The sequence below is a fragment of the Mus caroli genome, chromosome 14 (genome assembly GCF_900094665.2).
Source record: "Mus caroli chromosome 14, CAROLI_EIJ_v1.1, whole genome shotgun sequence".
Lineage (NCBI taxonomy): Eukaryota > Metazoa > Chordata > Mammalia > Rodentia > Muridae > Mus > Mus caroli.
This window is the reverse complement of record NC_034583.1, coordinates 42,444,403-42,456,271: the sequence shown is the minus strand read 5'-3', so window position 1 is coordinate 42,456,271 and position 11,869 is coordinate 42,444,403. Positions and strand designations below refer to the sequence as shown.

General features: G+C 37.8%; 1 protein-coding gene across 1 annotated transcript in view; it reads right to left on the bottom strand.

Annotated features, from left to right (window-relative positions):
* LOC110309549 (olfactory receptor 11G2-like) overlaps positions 1–11,060 on the bottom strand; it is a 13,593-nt gene extending 2,533 nt beyond the window's left edge. Inside the window, exon 1 of the mRNA XM_021182287.1 lies at positions 10,963–11,060. The gene's annotated coding sequence lies outside the window, so the exon portion shown is untranslated. The remainder of the gene's footprint in view (positions 1–10,962) is intronic.
* Positions 11,061–11,869: the final 809 nt, after the last annotated feature.

The following is an 11,869-nucleotide window of genomic DNA, read 5'->3' as shown; positions in this document are numbered from 1 at the left end:
CCATTGGACTTGCAAACTTTATATGCCCCAATATAGGGGAATGCCAGGGCCAAAAGAATGGGAATGGGAGGGTAGGGAAGTGGGGGGCGGTATGGGGGACTTTTGGGATAGCATTGGAAATGTATTTGAGGAAAATATGTAATAAAAAAAAACAGTGGAAAAAAAATAAAAATATCACTCAGGATATCCATCATTTTAAAATTAAAATTTACCCTAATTTTTGTTGCATTTTGTATGTTTCAAGAAAAAAAATCCTAGGATGTTTGGTACAACCTTTACTGATAAGTGGCAGGAAGAACATCAACACGATTTTAAATAACTAATGAATTCAATCTATTTAATAACAAAAGCTGAGATAACAGTCATACACATACAGATAAAACATTGTCTGTATTTGTAGTTTAACTTAGAGAAATGATAATTAAAAAAAATCAACTCTTCTTTCATTTAGGACCCTGCCTCCCTTTGGATCCACTAGTTATTTTATTCCTCCTTGTAAGTGGATTGAAGCATCCATGCTTTGGCCTTCCTTCTTGTTAAGCTTCATACTGTGTCTGAGTTGCATTGTGTGTATAGTGAGGTTTTTGGATAATGGCTATTTGTCAGTGAGTATATACCCTAAATGTTCTTTTGGGTCTGGGTTACCACAGTCAGAATGATATTTTCTAGTTCCATCCATTTGCCTGCAAAATTCATGGTGTCTTCATTTTTAATAGCTGACTAGTATTCCATTGAGTAAATGTACCATATTTTCTGTATCCATTCTTCAGTTGAGGGGCATCGGGGTTCTTTCCATCCACTGGCTATTATAAACAAGGCTGGCATGAACAATGGAGCACTTGTCCTTGTGACATGGTGGAGCATCTTTTGTGTATATGCCCAAGAGGTATAGCTTGGTCTTCAGGTAGAACTATTCCTAATTTCCTGAGGAACTGTCAGATTGATTTCCAGAGTGGTTGTACCAGTTTGTAATCCCACTGGAAATGGCAGGGGTGTTCCTCTTCTCCACATCCATGCCAGCATCTGCTCTCACCTGAGATTTTTTTGTCTTAGCCACTCTGATTGGTGTAAGGTGGAATCTCAAGGTTGTAGGGAGTTGCATTTCCCAGATAGCTGAAAATGTAGAACAATTCTTTAGGTGCTTCATGGCCATTTGAGATTCCTCAGTTGGTGATTTTTTTTTAATCTGTGTACTACATATTAAAATTTGGGTTATTTGGTTTTCTGGATTCTAACTTCTTCAGTTCTTTGTATATTTCAGATAATAACCCTCCATCAGATGGAGAATTAGTAAAGATCTACTGTCAATTTGTAGGTTGTGTTTTTCCCCCATTGACAGTGTCCTGTGCCTTACAGAAGTTTTTCAGTTTTATGAGGTCCCATTTTTCAATTGTTGATCTAAGAGCCTGAGCCACTGGTGTTTTGTTCACAAAAATTTCCACTGTGCTAATATGTTAGAGAGATGAGGCCACCCACTCATCTCAAAATTTTTAATCAGAATTGTTCCTGTCTAAATGAATCACGGGGACCAATAGCAGAGCTGAAATTGAAGAAAAGGCCATCCAGAGACTGATTTCACCTTGGGATCCATTCTATGCACAGACAACAAACCTCTGACATGCTGATGTCAAGATGTGCTTGCAGACAGAAGCCTGCCATAGCTGTCCTCTGAGAGGCTTGGCCTGCTCCTGAGTAGAACACATGTAGATAATCACAGCCAACCATTGGTCTGAGCCTGGGGACCCCTATGGAAGAGTTAGGGGAAGGTCTGAAGGAGCTGAATGGGATTGCAAGCCCATAGGAAGAACAACACTATCAACTAACAGAACCTCTCAGATCTCCCAGGGACTAAGACACCAACCAAAGGACATACATGGTCTAGTACATGGCTTCTGCTAAACTTGGATCTGTGGAGGTTTGGTGCCCCAGAAAGGAAGCGCTAGAGGAGTGAGGTGGGAGTTGGTGGGTATACAAAAGGGAGGAAGTTTGGGGTAGGGAGGTCATGGAGAGGGACAGTCAAGGGTGACAACCTTTGAAATATAAATAAATAAAATCAACTATATTTACTGCATAATACTGACGTGTGGTTTGATATAAGTGGTTTTACCAATTTTTCTAAGTTCTCAACATATGGACCAACATCTATTTTGACTATTTGTTTTGAAAACATAGATAACTAAGTACATTTCTGAGACTGTCTTTCTCATGTGTGGTGTCTTGTCTATTCTTTTTCTCATGACCTTCATACACAACAATATAGATGTCACTTTCACAGGAACTGTTCCAATCTATCCCCTGATTCCTTGGCTGGTCTTTCTCCTATGTCACTCTCTGTACCTCAGGTTCAACACTCCATTATCTTATCTCTGGAATATTAGAAAATCTTCCTGAATGATCCCCTCTAGTCTTTAATAGTCATGCATTAGCCATACTGACTTTTCATATTTAGATCAAAGAACATAATTTCTTTGGATATAATAACTTTCCTACCCTAGTGTAAAATCTAAGCACCAATTTATTATGCATGGACCTCTCAATAATCTGTCTTTTGGATCACCCAATGTTCCCAGGGACTAGACCACCAACCAAGGAGGCATTCGTGGCTCCAGATACATATGTAGCAGAGCATGGTCTGTCTGATATCAATGGGAGGGGAGGCCCTTGTCCGTGGGTAGGTTTGATGCCCAAGCATAGGGGGATGCTGGAGCAGTGCAGTTGGAGAGGGTGGGTGGGGAGCACTCTTATAGGCAAAGGGGAGGGGGAAGAGGGTTGATGTGGGATTGGGGCCTGTGGAGAGGTAACCAGGATGAGGAGTGTCATTTGAGATGTAAATGAGTACAATGAAAAAAATGATCTGGCCTTTACCTATTCATTTTTCTAACTTCTATTTCTTGGTGTTCTACCACACTTTCCATTTTTTCCCTAGCTCTTCAGGACTTCTTTTTGTAGAAGAAGCCTGTTTCTTTCCTTCTTAGATTTTTTTTCCTGTACATTTTATCTTTGCCAGGAAATCTCACCTAATCTATTTTGTTTAATTCCAGCTCAATATCTCATGAAGGTTTTCTGGTTCCATTTCATTTCTGTTGGACAACAAAACATCTTGAGAAAAGCAACATCATAGTTGAAGGTTGTAGTTAATTACAAGGGGATGTCAAGGCACCAGCAACTTGAGGTTGCTATGAATGCATCAATGTCAAAGTTCAGCTCATTTTCTTCAACCACAACCAGTTTAGATTCCTTTGCCAATAGAATGGAACCACCCACAGTCGCATAATGAAGACCCTACACACTGGATATAACACCTCATAGAGACCCTCTCCTGAGATAATTGTCATCAATTTGAAAACTAAGGCTAGTCAAATCTAAACAGAATTCTTAATAGAGCAACCCCAAATGTCTGGGAAACACTTAAAGAAATGTTCAATGTTCCTAGCCACCAGGAAAATGCAAATCAAAACATTTTTGAGATTCTATCTCACATTTTTCAGAATGGCTAAGATCAATGGCATGGGTGACAGGCCATGTGGCAAGAGCATGTGCCAAGTGGAATACTCCTCAATTGTTGGTAGGAATGTAAACCAGTACAACCATTATAGAAATCTATATAGTGCATCCTTAGAAAACTGGAAATCTATTCAAGCTTTATTTATACCACCCCTGGGCATAAAGCAAAGGATATTGCATCCTATCACAAGGATTAAATATGTTCACTGCAGCTTTATTCATATAGTCAAAAAAACTGGAAATAACCTAGATGTCCCTCAACTGAAGAATAGATAGAGTAAGTGTGATACATTTACACAATGAAGTACTACTCTGCTATTAAAAACAATCAATTTATGTAATTCTTGGGCAAATGGATGTATCTGGGGGATATCATCTTTAGTGAGGTAACCCAATCACAAAAGAAGGACTAGATATGCACTCACTGATGAGTGGATATTAGCACAGAAACTTAGAATACCCATGATACAATTTGCAAAAGACATGAAAATCAAGAAGAAGGAAGACCAATGCGTGGATACATCATTCCTCCTTAGAAGAGGGAACAAAATGCCCATGGAAGTAGTTACAGAGACAGAGTTTGGAGCGAAGTCGAAAGGATGGACCATCCAGAGACTACCCCACCCAGGGATCCATCCCTTAATCAGCCACCAAATACAGACCCTATTGCATATGCCAGCAATATTTTGCTTAAAGGGCCCTGATATAGCTGTCTCTTGTCTGCTATGCCAGTGCCTGGCAAATACAGAAGTGGATGCTCACAGTCATCTATTGGATGGAACAGAGGGCCCCCAATGGAGGAGCTAGAGAAAGTACCCAAGGATCTGAAGGGGTCTGAAACCCTATAGGTGGAACAACAATATGAACTAACCAGTACCCCCAGAGCTCTTGCCTCTAGCTGTGTATGTAGCAGAAGATGGCCTAGTCGGCCTTCATTGGGAAGAGAGGCCCCTAGGTCTTGCAAACTTTATATGATCCAGTACAGGGGAAACCCAGGGCCAAGAAGTGTTAGTGGGTGGTTAGGGGAGCAAGGTGGGGAAAGGGTATAGGGAACTTTCAGGATCGTGTCATCATGAAATTTTCAGACAATTGGAGGGAACCAGAAAAAAATCACACGGAGTGAGGCATCCCAGACCCAGAAAGACAGGTATAGTATGTTTTCATTTATGAGTGAATATTAAATGTTTAGTAAATAATAATCAAGTTATAATACATAGACAGAGAGAGGTTAAGTAAAGAGGAGGTCTCTAGGGAAGATACATGGATCTTACTGGAAAGGCGAAGTAGAGTGGATATTGCGGGTACAGTGATGGTAGTTGAGGATGTGAGCAGGAGGGATCAGGTGAGGGGAGGGTATGCAGAGAGAGTGAAGGGAGAGATAGTAATAATTGGGGAGTCTCTTTCTCTGTGTCTGTCTCTCTGTGTCTCTTTCTGTGTCTCTGTGTCTCTGTCTCTGTGTCTCTGTCTCTGTGTCTCTGTCTCTGTCTCTGTCTCTGTCTCTGTCTCTGTCTCTGTCTCTCTGTCTCAGTCTCAGTCTCTGTCTCTGTCTCTCTCTCTCTCTCTCTCTCTCTCTCTCTCTCTCTCTCTCTCTGTGTGTAATCCTAGAGCCATTCTAGTTATGGAGTATATAGAGCCTGAACTGAGCATCTTTGTTGCTTGATAAGGCTTCCAGTTGTGTGACTTGGTTATATTTGATTGACTTGTTGGCTGAGGGAGTTAGGCTGATGCTAGGACATAAGGTTGCTTCCAAAAAAACTGATAACAAGGGCCCATTGCAGAGGAAAATATCCACATAGCTCACTGAAGCTAAGGAGGTCAGGCTGGTGCTGGCATGCAGTATTCACTCCTATGTTCTGGTCTCTTTGGGGTGAGAAGATACTCTGTAGGCTATGGGAAGAGAGGGCTGCAAACCAATGCAGCCACAGAACACTTGACCCTTTACCATCTGTCCTGTCTGTAAGATATGCTTGAGTAACACTGGCATAGAACTTAGGTTAGTGGAAAATCAATGTTTAGTTTTACTTGAACCCCATGCCAGGACAGGAATCCAATGATTGACAATGTCTTGATGGCCAGGAACTAAAGTCTAAATAGTCCAGATACCTAGATTGGAACCAAACAGGACTGGCAGATAATCAATCAATCAATGAAATTATTCCTAATGGTATTTTACTATACTCTTTGATTGGTGCCATGGCCACTTGTAATCTCAGATGTTTCCTCCAGCAGCAGATAGGAGTGAGTTTAGAGATGGCCAGACATTGTACAGAAAGAGTCTAGATTGGAGATCTCCTTTAGTTCTCTCCCTTTGGATGTCACAAACCGCATCAGGGAATGAGGGTAGAATGTCAGAGTCCAAGCGGATGGTGGACACCAGGAGAACATGGAAAAATCAATCAACTTTGCAGGGCTCACTTGGGATAACGGAGACATAATGCATCACAAGACCTGCACCATGTTAGTCTTGTGTTTTTTGGAACTCCTAACAGTGGGAGCAGATGTGTCTTTGTCTCTTTTGCCTACTTTTAAAGACTTTCCCTTTTGTTGAGTTGCCTTGTCAAACTGTGATATGACACCTTTGTCTTATTGTATCATGTTTTGTCCTGTTTGGCTGCTGTTTCCTGAAAACCTGCTGTTTTCGGAAGAGGAGATGAGAAATAGAAAATTTAGCAGATGGGGAAATATTTTCTGTACTGAGAAGTGTGGAGGAAGGGGATGATAGATTGTAGTCAGAAAGTATTGTATTTGTGAAAAATCAACTTTCAATAAAAATGGTAGCCAGAGCATTTAAACATTGTATATAAAGAACTCTAACATTTCTGTGTTCATAACTTATTTTATGTTTTATTTCTGGGATTTTTAATTTTTTGATTGTTTTATTCTTCCTTTTTTTTGTCTCCCATTGCCTTCTGTATGAGAGCATGAACATTTTATGAAATATTTTGTATTTTATACATTGTGTATAATTAAAATGTATCATACTAATTTTAATTTGTTCATTTACCATTTATTATGTTTGTAACATCCAGGACTGTTTAATAAATAAACAGCTCTGTTATCACTTAAAATACTTTTCTGAACTGGGAGTCACTAAGAACAGCCACTGAACATAGCCACTATGATGGGTTACCTCCTACAGCATCACACTTGCTACAGGAATTGAGGGTATCTTAGGCAAGGGGAGTTTTTCAATGCAGTGGCTGTTTGACAGGTGCTCTAGATCTCAGAGTTTTTTAATGATGATCCCACTACAAAGCCTATTTGACTTACTTATTTAAATTTGTTACCAGGTTGATGATTGATTGACATTTAACAAAATAATTTGATAACAGCTACATTTTAAACATCAATAGCAATGAATGAATTTTCTACTTTGTAACACAGCCAGAGAGGAGATGAACAACTGGGCCTTTTGTGTTTGTGATGTCTGTCCTTCCTGGCATCCAGATCCTCAGCCACTTCTTGCTAAAATACATATGGTTAGTTGTAGTATTTGGGACCAAATTGGAGAAAATGCTGCTTATGGAAGGCCTTTATCCTATCTTAGTCAGGCCTAGGAAGATGTACATAGTATAATATTAACACATTTTCCAAGGTTCCAGAACCTTATGAAAGAGGGGGTAAAATGGAATGTAAGAGCCAGCCACACAGTGATGAGGAACACAGGGCAATGCTATCCTTTGGGAATGACATGGCTGCCTCATATTCATGAACTCTCAGCTCTGATATTGCCTACTAGAGCTTGCACATGACTAGGTTGGACAAAATGCAGGCATGGATAAGGAGGACCTCGTAAGTTCTAGTCCCTCCAAGGGCAGTCATTACCAGTTGATGAATTCTGAGGGAGGAGAAGTCATTATGTTCAGTGTTGGAGGTCATGTTCCAGTCCATAGCTCCAAACACATCCCCACATTGGTGGCCCTGGTTAAACCCAGTATGCCACACAGCAAAAAGATACAGGAGTGCCAGGAGGACTCTTGATAAGAAGGAGATGTTGAGAAAGAAAGAGGTTAACAAAAGTTGGAAAGCTGAGAGTGAACAGAGTGCACTATATACATGTATGGAATTGAGACTAATAAAATAATAAAATCTCTAAATATTTAAGTATATTTTTAAAATTTTGCATATTGTACAAAATTTCAGTGTGTCTTTCTGTACTACCTTTTTGCACTTCCAAATTAATAGTTAAGTACATTAGTGATGCTACATTTAAAAAAATGACTAAAGTTTTGTTTCCTTAGCCAAAATCATCCCCATAATTTGTCTGTTTCAAATATCTTTCCCTTTTGGAAAATGTTCGGTATTTCCTCAGAAAGAAACTACTTTATGTTTCGTAAAAAAATAAAGTACTGTAGTAAAGGACTTAATATTGCCATTACAGAGAGACATTTACTATTATAAGAGGCCTTAAATCATAATTAAGCATTGAGAATTGGTTGCAGAATTTCCACAGTGAGTTCCTGGGAGACAAATAACTACATGAACAAAAATTAACACAATGTGATTTCACAGATTGGAAAATACTCCACAGCAAAGACTTCCTCCAATATACAGATAAACAAGCCTATAAGGTCTATGTAATGGCTTCCAGTCATCCAACATTTTAGGAGAAGAACTCTTAGGTTTGTATTTCTTTCCTTAAGCTTGTTCTCAGTGTCTTCATGTAATACCCATATAAACTTCAGAAAAGCTGAGTGATATTCATCTTCAATAACATCAACAGCTGAATACCCCAAGTAACTAAAGTCAAAGCCCCTCTTGCAACACTTCTTCTAATTTAGATTTTCATAGTTCTTAAATCCATCGATATTTAAATTTTCAAAAAAATTTCTAAGGTATTTGAATTTCCTTTGGCATGTTCCTAATTATTAAAATTATGCTAATTTTGTTTGAAAAGTTACGTTTATATTTTTATGTATTTAGTTAGCTCATGTATATATGTGTGTGCTTCTGCACATGTGCATGACTGTGTCCATGTGCGAATACATACATGCCACAGTGCACATGTGCAGATGAGACGACTTCTTACAGGTTTTGTTTCTCTCCTTCCACTGTTTAGGTTTTCAAGGTTCAAACACAGTTTACCTGATTATAGAATCAAGGCTCTGAGAAACACTATGACACATTCAGACTCATGCAACCTCAGAGTAACTTAAGATTTTGTTAGAAATATTCTCAGATTTAGTTGATTCTTTGGTATCCCAACTGTACAAATCAGTCTCCATTGAGAATCTGCATTGTATTTTATAACTTGAGAGCCCATAGCTATATTTATTGATTAAGAGATATTAGTTGTTGTGAAAGTTTGAAAGTGATTTTAATTGTGACTAAAATTGTGACTCAATTCTGTGAAACTGAATTGATTTTAATTTCTATGAAAACATTATTAGTAATATATGCTTGCAAGGAAAAAAGAACAATAGTACAAAGTAACTCCTATTGTTTCACAATTAACTTCTCTAATTATAAAATAAGAAATAAGATTTGATTAAACCACAAAAGCCTATCCCATCTTGATTTATATGTCTGGCTTTTTGTTTCTATGTTCTTTATGGGACAAGACCCTTTTGTTAGCAAGTATTTCAAAGCAGTACTCTATTGTTTTCTGTATTCTTTTGAAACAGCCACAAATTAAAACCTAATGTACTACCAACTGAACAGGATACTTAAAATTACCAATCACTAGTAATAATCATAATGTCTTAGGTATTATGGCAAATCTCCCTTAGAATTAGAACTAATTACTCCTCATGAGTTTATAAATGCTGAATCAAGTTTTCCAGAAGTCAAACTAGAACTAAATGATAACAATTTATTTCAAGTACACTAAATATCAAATAAAGTCTTTCATATAGGACAGATATCTATAGACAAGGGAGAAACATACAATCTAATCAACCCTACGATTGGCCAGCCAAACTATATATTTTCCTCAACATAAATCCTTACTTCTTTAGGCCATCCCATGTTCTTGACGATCTCACCTTTAGGTATAACATTTCCATTATGTCATAGGTAAATGCTATGTCAGATTCAGTGGATGGAACAAAAGAGAAGTCACACCCAGATCACAGAGGCTGGTAATTTTGGTTTGATTCAAGGATTAATTCTTAGTAGATTTACTATTCCTCTCTCTTGAACACTGTTTCCTGACTTCTCAGATCCACTTTTACCAGACACGTGTTTTTGTAAAGTAATGGAACAAAAGATACTTAACTCCCACATTCACTGAGAGTCTGATAAATATGTGTTTGATAAATGACTAAATTTATAAATTTCTTTATTGTGCAATCAATAAAATATCATGTAAGAATTTTCCAAGTGCAACTCTTCTTTTTTGGGCAATCCTTATATCTGTTTCTAGGTTATAGTTATTCATATAGAATAGATTATTTTTTTGAATAGACTATTTTTTATCTGTATTAAGTTGGAAGTAATGAGTTTTGTATCAACATCTTGCAGTGTGTTGTTTTATGAAGCTCCCTCTCAGGGTAGTTTCCCAAGCATAAGCTTTAAGATAGTCTCCTGCAAAATAGGACACTTTTGAAAGCTTTCAATGTTAATAAAATTAGATGTGAGTTAAGGAAAAGGTGTTTTCACTAGACTGTCAGTTAGTGCTTAAATATGAAAGAATCTCCTCTGCTAACATATTGTTGTGAATTGTCATGTTCCTTCTAGTGTTGACTATTTTGTGTTGAGTCCTAGGGTGTGGGACACAAAAGTAAGACTTCAGGGCTTTTTGGAATTCTAGACAATAGTGTAATGTCCTGGGTGTTTTTTCACGGTTACTTTCTATCCCTTTAAAGCTAAGTCCCAGAATCAAAGTAGAGCCAGGGTTTTATATTTTCAATAGTCAACTTCCCACCAATTCGGACAAGAAATATGACAGCATATTTCATGGTTTTACTGGCCTGAAAGGGATGTGTGAAAAGGCACACGTTCCAAGGCTAGATCAGTGGGGATTTAGGGCAGGATATTATAGACAAGACATTATTTCTACATGTATTGGTTTTTTCTTTAGAAAATGGACAATGACAGGCTTGCCCATGCCATTTTTTTTTGGTGAGAATTAGATGTATAATATGTGTTAGGCATCTGGCATCCATTATTCCTCTCCATTGTCCTAATAAAATCAAACTCTCAAGAATATCCATCTGTGTACTCTAAAAGCAGTGTTGTCATGGAAAATGCAACCCCAGTCTGGATTGTGGGAGATAATACACAACTGAGAATAATTCTATGAGCAAATATTTATTTCTTTTAATTTCATCTAATATCAATTATATATGACAATGCCTTACTCATAGTACCATTATGAAGTCTGCTGAGTGAGATACTGAATATACAAGGTGCACTGTGCCTATATCAGACACTCACAATGTGAAAAGTGAACTTTTTTCAGAGGCATAAATTTAGCAGCTACATTTTACTATTATCCTCAGTTAAGCACTACATTACCTTCTTTCTTGAACTGGAAGAGTGGATATCAAGAGAAGTTTCTCACATAGCTTCTTCCAGGAGTGTCTGAGGGCAGAGTTAGCTGACATGATAAGAGCCAGCTTGAAGACTAGTGCCAAAGTGAATCATGAAGGTCAGTGGAGCATTTTCTCTAGGAGCCTGGAACTTTATCCTGAACGTGTTCTCTGTTTGTTGAATATTCTTTTATGCTAGAGACACAGCTCTCTAATATTTATTCTGTTGCTCACTGCTGTCCTCTGGGTATTGTGCCTTAATTTCTGATTCTTATTTTCACCCAAGGGTAAGGAAATCATTCATTTTCTTGGGTCTTAATCTCTTAGAGGTCTTTAGAGGGACAGTTGTTAAGTTCATCAGTCACTCGTCAAACCTTTCTGGACACTTTGTAATATGCTTGCAAAGCATTGTATAACTTGTTTATCAAAAGTTTATTAACCTCATGACAAGTTAAATTCAATATTGGTTTCTGNTGAAAGATCCTTCTACTTTCAAGAAAGATATTCACTGGGAAATATTGGATGAGTGTGTGAAGTTTAATAAAAAATTATACATTTTTTTTGCACCATTATAGTGACTTCTCCCTCCTTGCAATCACCACAGTTGAATCTTGTGGATAAATTACCAGGTATGAGGATATAGATGTGAGGACATCAGACTAGGGTCATTCTGTAGGAATTTGCACTGCAGCTTCAGTGTGGGTTGTGTGAGGTTCAAGACTTCATCCCTAATAAAGTTAGTTTTCTTTTTCATTATTTTCTCATGATTTTATTATCTCTTTGAGAATCGGTGTAATGTAATTTGATCATACTCTCCACTCTAAGTTCTACAACATCCATTTATTTCCCAACTCACTCAAATTTTGTCCTATTTTTTTTTTATATTTTTATTA